Raw genomic sequence first — 12,811 nt, 5'->3', positions numbered from 1 at the left:
CTTAACTTTAGCACGAACCCTAACCCTAGCCCTAACCCTAACTTTAGCCCCAACCCTAACCCTAGCCCTAACCCTATCTTTAGCCCCAACCCTAACCCTAACTTTAGCACCAACCCTAACCCTAGCCCTCACTCTAACCCTAACCCTAATTGGAAAATGGAAATACATACATGTTTTTATTTTATTGTTTTTTCCTAACTAGGGGGGTGATAAAGGGGGGTTATTTATTATTTTTTCTATTTTGATCACTGTGATATTTTTTCTATCTTGATCACTGTGAATTCTCCTCTGCCGGTTGGCACATCACGGCGTGCGCACTGCCCGGAGGAAGAAGCCGGCAGCCAGGAGTGGACACAGGAGGACCCAGGGACACCGGTTAAGTATAACAGGGTCCCCAGTCCCCCTATTTCTCTGTCCTCTGATGTGCAATCACATCATAGGACAGAGAATGACACACCGCTTTTTTTTGTGATCGCTGGTAATTAACCGTTTACCGACGATCGCAAAAAAAAGTGGTGTGTCATTTTCTGTCCTCTGATGTGATCGCACATCAGAGGCAGAGAAATATCGCAAACAGGGTAAAAAACCGACTCCGATCATGTTCTTTGGGGTCTCGGCTACCCCCGGCAGCTGAGACCCCAAAGATCTGCCGGGTGCCATGTGTTTCCCGGAAAAAGATGGCGGCGCCCATCAGGAGCCACGAGGAGCACCGGGGGAGACAGATGAGTATTGGAGGGGTGATCGGGGGACCCCATTTCTCTGTCCTCTAATGTGCACATTGAAGGACAGAGAAATTAAATTTAAAATCGAGGGTTTTTTTGTGGCCGCCGGTAAACGGTTAATTTCCGGCGATTGCAACCCGGGGGTCGGTAAAAACCGACCCGAATCATGTTCTCTGGGGTCACGGCTACCCATGGCAACCGAGACCCCAGAGAAAATCTGACTTGGGAGGGCACTATACACTTTTTCTACCACCGTTAAAAGGCATATCGGCGGTCATTAAGGGGTTAAAGTATTTTTCCAGTGATCAGAACAAAAACATTAAAAATATGTACCATATAGTCAACAATAAAATTTGTTTTTATATAGTTCCCATTTATTATACACACATAAACTACATACCCCATTGACTTTAATGTTATCACTAATGATGTTATCACAGGGCTGCATAACTGCTTGACAGCTAACAGATGTGTTTGTGAGGTGCGGTGAGATGTTTGGGATTCGATTCTGACAAGTAGAAAAGAAGAATAAATCTCTTTTACAGACACAGACTTGTGACATAAATGGAAAATGTCAAAAATGTAATGCTGCCCTAGCAATGACCAGTAAATAAAGCTTGTCTAGAAATAAAAAAGGGAGTGAATTTGGACAGTGGACCCTTCTTAAAGGGAATCTGTCACCTCATTTTGACCCAATAAACTGCGTCCACCGCCATCAGGGGCTTATCTACATCCTTTTGTTATGCTGTAGATAAGGCCCTGATGTAACCTGAAAGATAAGAAAAACATGTTAGATTATAAAAGATAGTTTGTTCCACTGCGCTACCCAGGAAAAAAGCAAAAGGACTATGACTTACTTGATAAGGAATCAGTTATTGAGTATACAGGCCACTTGTTCCTTTGGAAGAGGGGTAGAACCTAGTGGTAGTACATTACAAAAAGGGGATATCATAAAATCAATGATGTAGATGTAAATACAATAGTGCAAATAGACGGTAGGGGATATTACATGTGGACACTTACTTAATAAGTGAAGCTGTTATATGCTATGCTGTGGGATATTCCTATGTAGATACTGATATCAATCCTTCCACAGGTTTTAGAAATGTTTCTGTGGAGAGATAGTATGTTGCGTATTATGGAACATACATATACAACCTAAACCTAATGTTAGTATTGATTAGAGCTACTCACTGCTTGTGTGCACTCTAGCGGCTGCACCCGTAGTGCCTGCTTGCCGTAGTGAGATGAAACCGGTACTAATGAAGAAAGGAATCGAGTGGTAATACAGGCGACCTAGCCTGATGTGAACAAGCTGTCCTCGAACTTGAGAGAACTAGCGCAATCAGAGGAATTAAACGTCCGTTCACTCACCAATTGCTTGCTGGGGTCAACGCTTGTGTATGTAGTTTGTAGCGCTGATAGCATCCGGCAGTTGGTGGTGCAGGGTGATGTCAGGGGTTTCCTGCAGAGGCGCGTCCTAGCGGGAGCGCGGGTGGGCGGGAGAGCACCAGCGCCTCGCGTGCCCCGGCCGGAAGCAACGCTGAGGACGCGATGGTGACTAGGGGGCGGAGCTGTTGTGACGTCACACAGAATAGGGACGGGAGCGTGGTGGAGATAAGCTGCCTACGCGTTTCGAGGGTTAACTTCCCTCTTCGTCAGGGCTCAAGTTCGAGGACAGCTTGTTCACATCAGGCTAGGTTGCAGTGGTACAAACTATCTTTTTACTTCTTGGTTATTCTTTTTTAACAGGGTTGGCACAGAACCTGTTGTAATCACTCGCAGCTCCCACAGCACCTTACTCTACCCTTTCAGGTGAATAGGCGCCAGTGTACAAATCTATATTTATCCCACATGTTAGATTATACTCACCCAGGGGCGCTCTCGGTTCGGTCTGGGTCCGATGGGCATCGCAGGTCCGGGTCCGGCGCCTCCGATCTTCATGTTGTCATCCTCCTTGCTTCTGTTGCAGCTCCTGCGCAGGCGTACTGATTTGCCCTGTTGAGGGCAGTGTAAAGTACTGCAGTGCACAGGTGCTGGGCCTCTCTGACCTTTCCCGGCGCTTACGCACTGCATTACATTTCTCTGTCCTCAACAAGGAAGATTAAGTATGCCTGCGCAGGAGCCGTGACAGGAAGCATAGAAAAGGAAGTCAACGCATGAAGATAGGAGGCTCCGGAAACGGACCTGCAACGTCCATCGGACCGGACCGCCCCTGGTGTTAGGGCTAGCGGAACGCACCGAGTAAATATAGATGTTTATTATTGATGCATTTGCAGCCCAGGGTGCACCGTGCATGGGAACCTTCTGCTAGTAAATGGTGGCACTATTTGGCGGTATAGACTAGCTCTGTTACTTCACTGGGTAGCCGTGAAAGGAAAGCACTGCACCCTGTTAGACTTCACAGGAGCACAGGTTAACTGCCCATCAGAGAGCAGTCTGTGGTCATGCAAACATACAATCTCCTCACCGGAGGAGCCGGTATTCTAGGGGCTTATTTCAGCCGGGGCCCTAAATCCATGCACACAATCTCCTCGCCAGAGGTGCCGGCATTCTAGGGGGTTATTTCAGCCGAGTCCCTGAACACACATAAATGACCACACTGGCGCATGCACATAACAGATTCAATACTAGCACATGGCCGTGCGGTCATGAGAGCCTTAAATAGCTGCAGCAAGTACAGGACCTTCCTAGAAGGACCAATGAGAGGCTGCTACAGAGCCTGAGCACCTTCAGGACCTTCCTGGAGGACCAATGGATTTAGCTGCAGTATCTGAACATGTGACCCTCGATCTCAACTGAGAGATCTTACTCTGGGCATGCTCAGAACGGAAAAAGCAGGACTTAGTCCCAGAAGCGTCTGCTCGCCGCTGCCCAGCACTGACTTCAATGGCAGAAGCTGGAAAAGCAGCAGTAACCCTTTGTACAGAGTCAGACTGAGTGGGATGCTGGGACTGACGTCTCCGCTGAACAGGCTCCACTGCGGCAGGAGAAGAATGGGAGACCGCAGTGGAGATGGCCCGAGATTCTCCCTGTGCAGAGGCAGGAACTCAACCCCTAACATTACCCCCCTCCTAGGGCCCCCCTTGGGCCTCGCTACGCTCGAAGGCAGCAATGAGCTGCGGAGCCTGAATGTGCTCAGCAAGCTCCCAGGATGTGTCCTCAGGACCATAACCCTTCCAGTCCACCAAATAAAATTTTTTGCCACGTACCACCTTGCACCCCAAAATAGCGTTCACCTTGTAATCATTCGTAGACGAACCCGATGTCCCGGCAGATGACTCAGAAATCCGGGACATGTATACGGGCTTAAGGAGGGACACATGAAAGGTGTCGGTGATACCTATGCATGGAGGAAGGGCCAGATGGTAGACCACAGGGTTAACCTGTTCGCGGACCTTGAAGTGACCCAAGTAGCAAGGTGCAAACTTAGTGGACTTAACACGCAGCCTGATGTTACGGGTGGAGAGCCACACTAAGTCGCCAGGAGCAAAGGTCAGAGCAGGGTGCCGATGTGCATCGGCGGAGGACCTCATTCTCTCCTTGGAAGCCCGGATGGCATCCTGAGTGCGGTCCCAAATGTCTCGTGCCTCTACTGCCCAGTCTGCCACCCTGGAGTCAGCAGAAGACACGGGCATAGGCACAGGAACCCGCGGATGCTGGCCATAATTAAGGAGGAAAGGAGTTTAACCGGTGGAGTCGGCTACAGCATTGTTAAGCGCAAACTCCACTCACGGTAGCAAGGATGCCCAGTCATCCTGCCTGACAGAGACAAAATGTCGCAGATATGTGACCAGGGTCTGGTTGGCCCTCTCTACCAACCCATTCGTCTCGGAATGATATGCTGAGGAGAGATTCAACTCAATGCTGAGTAGACGACAAAGCTCTCTCCAGAATCGAGATGCAAACTGGGGACCCCGGTCACTGACAATTTTATCCGGCATACCGTGTAGATGAAATATGTGTTTGATAAACAACGCCGCCAGAGCCCGTGCAGAAGGTAGCCGTGGAAGAGGCACCAAGTGCACCATTTTGGAAAAATGGTCGGTGATCACCCAAATAATGGTGCAGCTAAGAGACTTGGGTAAGCCCACCACAAAATCCATCCCGACCATCTCCCAGGGCCTATCTGCCACCGGCAGAGGGTAAAGCAACCCAGCTGGCCATTGACGAGGAGACTTGTTCTTGGCGCAGGAGACACCTGCCCGAACAACTCAGATGTCCTTTTGGTCCCGAAATGTCCACCCACCCTAGACGAGTGAGCCCAAGAGAGAACCTCCGGACGCAAATTGGATGGTACAAAAGTCTTGCCCGGAGGCACAGACTCTAGCAAAACCGGGGCCACAGTTCTCAGGCTCTCGGAAGGGACAATAAGCCGAGACTCCTCTTCCTCCTCCTCAGATGATACCACAGAGCGAGAGAGAGCGTCGGCACGAATGTTCTTCTCCCCAGAAAGAAAATGGAGGGTGAAATGGAACCGAGAGAAGAACAAGGACCATCTGGCCTGGCGAGAATTTAGCCGCTGGGTGGTCTGTAAATAAACCAAATTCTTGTGGTCTGTGAATACTTGAAAGGGAAAGCGAGCCCCCTCCAAGAGATGTCTCCACTCAGAGAAAGCCAACTTCATGGCTAGCAACTCCCTGTCCCCGATGGAATAATTCGCCTCCGCTGGTGTGAAGGTCTTGGAAAAGAAGAAGGATGCTTCTGACCTTGAGCATCCTTTTGGAAAAGGACTGCTCCAGCACCAACGGATGAGGCATCCACCTCCATGATAAATGGCTTATCTACATCGGGGTGATGTAGGATGGGAGCGCTAGCAAAATGCGACTTAGTAGAAGAGAAGGCCTTGGAGACCACTTCAGACCACAATTTGGGATTTTCTCCCTTCTTGGTGAGGGCTACCAATGGAGCTACCAAAGTGGAGAAGTGGGGAATGAACTGGCGATAGTAATTAATGAACCCAATAAAGCGCTGCACCGCTTTAAGAGAATGGGGTTCTTGCCAGTCCATCACAGCCTGTAGTTTGGCAGGATCCATAGCCAATCCCTGGGCGAAGATGATATAGCCCAGGAATGGTAAAGACTCCTGCCCAAACATACACTTCTCCAACTTTGCATAGAGGGAATTTGCCCATAAGAGGTCGAAGACTCTGCCAACATCTCTCCGGTGGGAGTCAATATCTGGAGAGTAGATGAGAATATCATCCAGATAGACAACGACCGAAGTGGAGAGCATATCCCGGAAGATATCGTTAACAAAGTCTTGGAAAACGGCTGAGGGACTAAAGAGCCCGAAGGGCATCACCAGATATTCATAGTGCCCATCCCTGGTGTTAAAAGCCATCTTCCATTCGTCCCCCTCACGGATGCTAATCAGGTTGTAAGCACCCCGCAGATCTCATTTTGTGAATACCCTTGCTCCCCGAAGCCTATCAAAGAGCTCCAATATCAGGGGCAGAGGATACTTATTCTTAACATTGATGGCGTTAAGACCCCTGTAATCTATGCATGGACGTAGTTCCCCATTCTTCTTCTGTACGAAGAAGAACCCAGCCCCTGCAGGTGACACTGACTTCCTGATGAACCCTCTTGCCAGATTCTCTTGAATGTACTGAGGCATTGCCTCTGTCTCTGGGAGAGATAACGGATAGACTTGACCCCGGGGAGGCTCAGCCCAGGCAAGAGATCAATATGACAGTCATAGAGGCGGTGGGGCGGAAGGGTCTCTGCCACCTTTTTGGAGAACACGTCCGCATAGGGCAAATATTGCTTGGGGAGAGAGGATAGATCTGCGGGTACCTCAGTAGTAGCAACCTGAACGCATTCCCTCTGACACCTACCCCCACAAGATTCACCCCATCCAGAATTCTGCCTGAGGACCACTCGATATGAGGAGAGTGGTACCATAGCCAAGGTCTCCCCAACAGGACCTCATCAATTCCCTCAGGAATGACGAGCAGAGATATAATCTCCTGATGGGATGGCGACATGGACAGAGTAAAAGGGATGGTCTGGTGTGTTATCTGTGAGGGCAGTGTCGAACCATTCACCACTCATACCATCACTGGCTGAGCTAGCATCACCAGGGGTATTGCGTGATGTTGGGCGAAGGCAGAAGACATAAAATTGCCCTCCGCCCCAGAATCCACGCAGAGCTCCACCGAGTGGGTGGATGAGCCTATAGTAATTGTCCCCTTAAAGGACAATTTGGAGGCAAACGTCGCAGTGTTTAGTGTACCTCCACCTACTACCACTAGACACTGACGTTTCCTCGACCGCTGGGAACATCTGGTGGCAAGATGTCCTGACTGCGGGCAAGCATGACAGACCTTGTGTGCACAAGCGGTCCAGGACTTAGATCCCGCTCATGACACTTCCATGGCCTCATGTGACTCAGGGACCAGGACCGGAGATTCCAGAGGTTTGGCGAAGGTGGGAGCCAGCCGAAGCCTCTGCCTACACTGGGCTTGCTTTAACCTCCGCTCGTTAAAACGGAGGTCAATACGAGTGGAGACAGCTATTAACTCCTCCACTGTGGCGGGAATCTCCCTAGTGGCCATAGCGTCCTTCACATGGACAGCCAGCTGTTGTGAACTCTGTTTTTGGGCTCCCTCTTGTGGTCACAAGTGGTACTGTGTGAGTGCTATCTTTGGGCTCCCTCTGGTGGCTCTTTTTGTCATTCTGCGGGTCTGTGGCTGGGATCAGCTGTCTCGTTATCTGCTAGTTGGTTTCCTATTTAGCTCACCTGGACTTTCAGTTGTTGCCTGCTGTCGATGTATTCAGTGCTATTTTGATCTCTCCTGACTACATTCGTTATCAGTCTCTCCAAGAGAAGCTAAGTTTCTGTTTGTTCATTTTTGCTCATCAGTGTTCAATATGTTTCTTGGTTTATTATGAGTTTTTGTCCAGCTTGTTAGTATGTGATTTCCTCGCTTGCTGGTAGCTCTAGGGGGCTGAGTTTCTCCCCTCACACCGTTAGTTGGTGTGGGGGTTCTTGAACTCTCAGCGTGGATATTTTGTATAGGGTTTTCTACTGACCGCACAGTTTCCTATCTATCTTCTGCTATCTAGTATTAGCGGGCCTCATTTGCTGAATCTGTTTCATTTCTACGTTTGTATTTTCCCCTTACCTCACCGTTATTATTTGTGGGGGGCTTTCTATATCTTTGGGGTTATTTCTCTGAGGCAAGTGAGGTCTTTGCTTTCTCTCTAGGGGTAGCTAGTTTCTCAGGCTGCGTCGAGACGTCTAGGAATTTAGGCACGTTCACCGGCTACCTTTAGTGTGTGCGGTTAGGATCAGGATTGCGGTCAGTCCAGTTACCACCTCCTTAGAGCTCGTCCTATGTTCAGTTACTTAGCTGGTCAGTTCTGTGATCCTCAGCCACTAGGATCATAACAGTACAGCAGGCCAAAAAGTGTTTAATGCATCGCAGAAGTGGGATAAGAGAAGTCCTGAGTGCAATTTTTTTTTTCCTTTGCTGCAGTCTGTCCAGCTTCACACCTCCCCTTAATCTCTGGGTGGCTTTGAGTTCAGCTGCAGACATGGATATTCAGAGTCTGACTTCTGGTATGGATCGTCTTGCTGCAAGGGTACAAAGCATTCAGGATTTTGTTGTTCACAGTCCTATGTCAGAGCCAAAAATACCTATTCCTGAGTTGTTTTCTGGAGATAGATCTAGGTTTCTGAATCTTAAGAATAATTGTAAATTGTTTCTTTCTTTGAGACCTCGTTCCTCTGGTGATTCCGCTCAGCAAGTTAAAATTGTTATCTCCTTGTTACGTGGCGACCCTCAAGATTGGGCTTTCTCCCTGGCGCCAGGAGATCCTGCATTGCTGAATGTGGATGCGTTTTTTCTGGCGCTTGGACTGCTTTATGAGGAACCTAATCTTGAGAACCAGGCAGAAAAGGCTTTGCTGGCCCTCTCTCAAGGTCAGGATGAAGCAGAGGTGTATTGTCAAAAATTTAGGAAATGGTCGGTGCTTACTCAATGGAATGAGTGTGCCCTGGCTGCAAATTTCAGAGAAGGTCTTTCTGAAGCCATTAAGAATGTTATGGTGGGGTTCCCCACGCCTGCAAGTCTGAATGACTCAAAGGCTTTGGCCATTCAGATTGATCGGCGTTTGCGGGAGCGCAAATCTGCGCACCATCTGGCGGTGTTTTCTGAACAGAAACCTGAGTCTATGCAATGTGACAGAATTCTGACTAGAATTGAGTGGCAAAGTCATAGACGTCAACATGGGTTGTGCTTTTACTGTGGTGATTCTGCTCATGTTATCTCAGCATGCTCTAAGCGCTTAAAAAAATCGCTAAATCTGTCACCGTTGGTACTATACAGACTAAATTCATTTTGTCTGTTACTTTAATTTGTTCTCTGTCATCCTACTCGGTTATGGCTTTTGTGGATTCAGGTGCTGCCCTGAATCTGATGGATTTGTCGTTTGCCAGGCGCTGTGGTTTTATCTTGGAGACTTTAAAATTCCCTATTCCACTGAGGGGAATTGATGCTACACCATTGGCTGAGAATAAGCCTCAGTATTGGACTCAAGTGACCATGTACATGACTCCTGTACATCAGGAGGTGATTCGCTTTCTTGTGCTGCATAATTTGCATGATGTTGTCGTGTTGGGTCTGCCATGGCTGCAGGCCCATAATCCAGTCCTGGATTGGAAAGCTATGTCTGTGTCAAGTTGGGGTTGCCAGGGGATTCATGGCGATGCTCTTTTGGTGTCAATTGCTTCTTCCACTCCTTCTGAATTCCCTGAGTTTTGTCGGACTACCGGGATGTATTTGATGAGCCCAGATCCAGTGCCCTACCTCCTCATAGGGATTGTGATTGTGCTATAAATTTTATTCCTGGTAGTAAGTTCCCTAAGGGATGACTTTTTAATTTGTCTGTACCAGAACATGGCGCTATGCGGAGTTATATAAAGGAGTCTTTAGAGAAGGGACATATTCGCCCGTCCTCCTCCCCTCTTGGTGCAGGATTCTTTTTTGTGGCCAAGAAGGATGGTTCTCTGAGACCTTGTATAGATTATCGTCTTCTAAATAAAATCACTGTCAAATTTCAGTATCCTTTGCCATTATTGTCTGATCTGTTTGCTCGGATTAAGGGGTCCAGTTGCTTCACCAAGATAGATCTTCGTGGTGCGTATAACCTTGTGCGTATTAAGCAGGGTGATGAATGGAAAACAGCATTTAATATGCCCGAAGGCCATTTTGAGTACTTGGTGATGCCTTTTGGACTTTCTAATGCTCCATCTGTGTTTCAGTCCTTCATGCATGACATCTTCCGAGAATATCTGGATAAATTTATGATTGTGTATCTGGATGACATTTTGGTCTTTTCTGATGATTGGGAGTCCCATGTGAAGCAGGTCAGGATGGTATTTCAGGTCGTGCGTGCCAATGCCTTATTTGTGAAGGGCTCAAAATGTCTCTTTGGAGTACAGAAGGTTTCCTTTTTGGGTTTTATTTTTTCTCTTATTTTTTAGTTGGTGTGGGGGTTCTTGAACTCTCAGCGTGGATATTTTGTATAGGGTTTTCTACTGACCGCACAGTTTCCTATCTATCTTCTGCTATCTAGTATTAGCGGGCCGCATTTGCTGAATCTGTTTCATTTCTACGTTTGTATTTTCCCCTTACCTCACCGTTATTATTTGTGGGGGGCTTTCTATATCTTTGGGGTTATTTCTCTGAGGCAAGTGAGGTCTTTGCTTTCTCTCTAGGGGTAGCTAGTTTCTCAGGCTGCGTCGAGACGTCTAGGAATTTAGGCACGTTCACCGGCTACCTTTAGTGTGTGCGGTTAGGATCAGGATTGCGGTCAGTCTAGTTACCACCTCCCTAGAGCTCGTCCTATGTTCAGTTACTTAGCTGGTCAGTTCTGTGATCCTCAGCCACTAGGATCATAACAGCCAGCCCCCTGCAAAATATGGGGATAAGGGCTTTATCCGACCACTCCAGCACAGATGGTAGGGTACGGAAGTGGACAGCAAAATGGCTGACCAAGGACGAACCCTGAGTCAATGCCAGCAATTGGAGCGCCGTATCATGGGTGACTCGAGGTCCTAAAAAGACCTGTTTCAGAGTGCTCAGGAACAGCGGAGCACTCTGCATCACATGATCGCCATGCTCGCACAGCGGTGTAGCCCATTCCAGCACCCTGACCGACAAGAGAGACACAATAAATCCCACCTTTGCTCGCTCTGTGGGAAAACGTGCAGCCAGGAGCTCGAGGTATATAGAGCACTGACTCACAAAACCCCTACAAGATTTACTATCTCCAGAAAATTTTTCTGGCAGCGGGAGGCGAGATAATGTCAGAACAGGGGTGGCAATGGACAAGGTTGCTGCAGCCACGCTAGCAGCCTGTACAGCAACTGCGGTAACATCCACAGCTGAGGTTGTGCTCTCAAGAGCTGCCAACCTACCCTCCAGCTTCTGGATGTACCGCAAGGACTGCTGTATGTCCGCCATTTACTAGCCAGACCCTGGCGCTAGTATACTGCTAGGGCTAGAGGAACGCACCGAGTAAATATAGATGTTTATTATTATTGATGCGTTCGCAGCCCGGGGTCCACCGTGCAGGGGAACCTGCTGCTAGTAAATGGTGGAACTATTTGGCGGTATAGACTAGCTCTGTTACCTCACAGAGTAGCCAAGAAAGGTAAGCTCTGCGCCCTGTTAGACTTCACAGGAGCACAGGTTATCTGCCCATCAGATAGCAGTCTGTGGTCATGCAAACATACAATCTCCTCACCGGAGGAGCCGGTATTCTAGGGGCTTATTTCAGCCGGGGCCCTAAATCTATGCACACAATCTCCTCACTGGAGGTGCCGGCATTCTAGGGGCTTAGTACAGCCCCAACGCGCATTTCGCGCCGGCTTCATCATGGGGCGGTCACCAAAACGCGCGTTGGGGCTGTACTGTGTGATCTTTCCTCATCTGCTATATGGGTAAGGAACAAAACCTTGGGCTTATTGTTTGATGGACATTTTTGCTAATGAGATACCCTTAATCAAGGACAAGTGATATGAGATGCTCTGACTAGGGTTGAGCGACTTTTGTTTTTATAGGATCGGGTCGGGTTTCACGAAACCCGACTTTCTCAAAAGTCGGGTCGAGTGAAATCGGCCGATCCTATAAAAAAGTCGGGGTCGGGGTCGGCCAAAACACGAAACCCAATGCAGTGCAATGGGATACTATGGTTCCCAGGGTCTGAAGGAGAGGAAACTCTCCTTCAGGCCCTGGGATCCATATTAATGTGTAAAATAAAGAATCAAAATTAAAAATATTGATATACCCACCCTCGGACGCGCCCTGGTACTAACCGGTAAGCCTTCCTTCCTAAGAATGAGCGCTTGAAAGTCCTTAGATGACGTCGCGGCCTGTGATTGGTCGCGGAGCTGTCACTCCAAACTTTGCTAAAAAAAATAAAACAAAAAAATTGCACAATTTTACAATACCCATAGTGTCTCCATTTTTTGTGATCTGGGGTTGGGTGAGGGCTTATTTTTTGCGTGCCAAGCTAACTTTTTTAATTATGCCATTTTATTTCAGATATGTTTTGTGCAGATACGTTTGGTGCACCGCCGGAGCCCACATCAAAGCAGGGGATCTGACCTCGGATGTACTATTATTATTATACAGTGAGGAAAAAGTATTTAGTCAGGCACAAATTGTGCAAGTTCTCCCACTTAAAAAGATGAGAGAGGCCTGTAATTGACATCATAGGTAGACCACAACTAGTCAAAATGAGAAAACAAATCCAGAAAATCGCCTTGTCTGATTTGGCAAGATTTATTTTGCAAATTATGGTGGAAAATAAGTACAGTACCTCTAACCTGTAACTTCTTCTTTAAGAGGCTCCTCTGTCCTCCACTCATTACCTGTAGTAATTACCTGTTTGAACTTGTTATCAGTATAATTTGCAAAATAAATCTTGCCAAATCAGGCAAGATGATTTTCTGGATTTGTTTTCTCATTTTGACCTCAGTTACAGGCCTCTCTCATCTTTTTAAGGCTACTTTCACACTAGCGTTAACTGCAATCCGTCACAATGCGTCCTTTTGCAGAAAAAACTCATCCTGCA

At 47.9% G+C, this 12,811-nt stretch overlaps 1 long non-coding RNA gene across 1 annotated transcript; it reads right to left on the bottom strand.

Moving 5' to 3' along the window:
* Positions 1-1,579: 1,579 nt before the first annotated feature.
* LOC143773735 (uncharacterized) lies at positions 1,580-12,181 on the bottom strand. The gene is made up of 4 exons (XR_013215339.1): positions 12,027-12,181; positions 1,917-1,981; positions 1,746-1,833; positions 1,580-1,640 (listed from the first exon to the last, which is right to left on the bottom strand). It is a non-coding gene; the product is annotated as an uncharacterized LOC143773735 (long non-coding RNA).
* Positions 12,182-12,811: the final 630 nt, after the last annotated feature.

Source organism: Ranitomeya variabilis, chromosome 5 (genome assembly GCF_051348905.1).
Source record: "Ranitomeya variabilis isolate aRanVar5 chromosome 5, aRanVar5.hap1, whole genome shotgun sequence".
Lineage (NCBI taxonomy): Eukaryota > Metazoa > Chordata > Amphibia > Anura > Dendrobatidae > Ranitomeya > Ranitomeya variabilis.
This window is presented reverse-complemented; position numbering and strand designations above follow the sequence as displayed.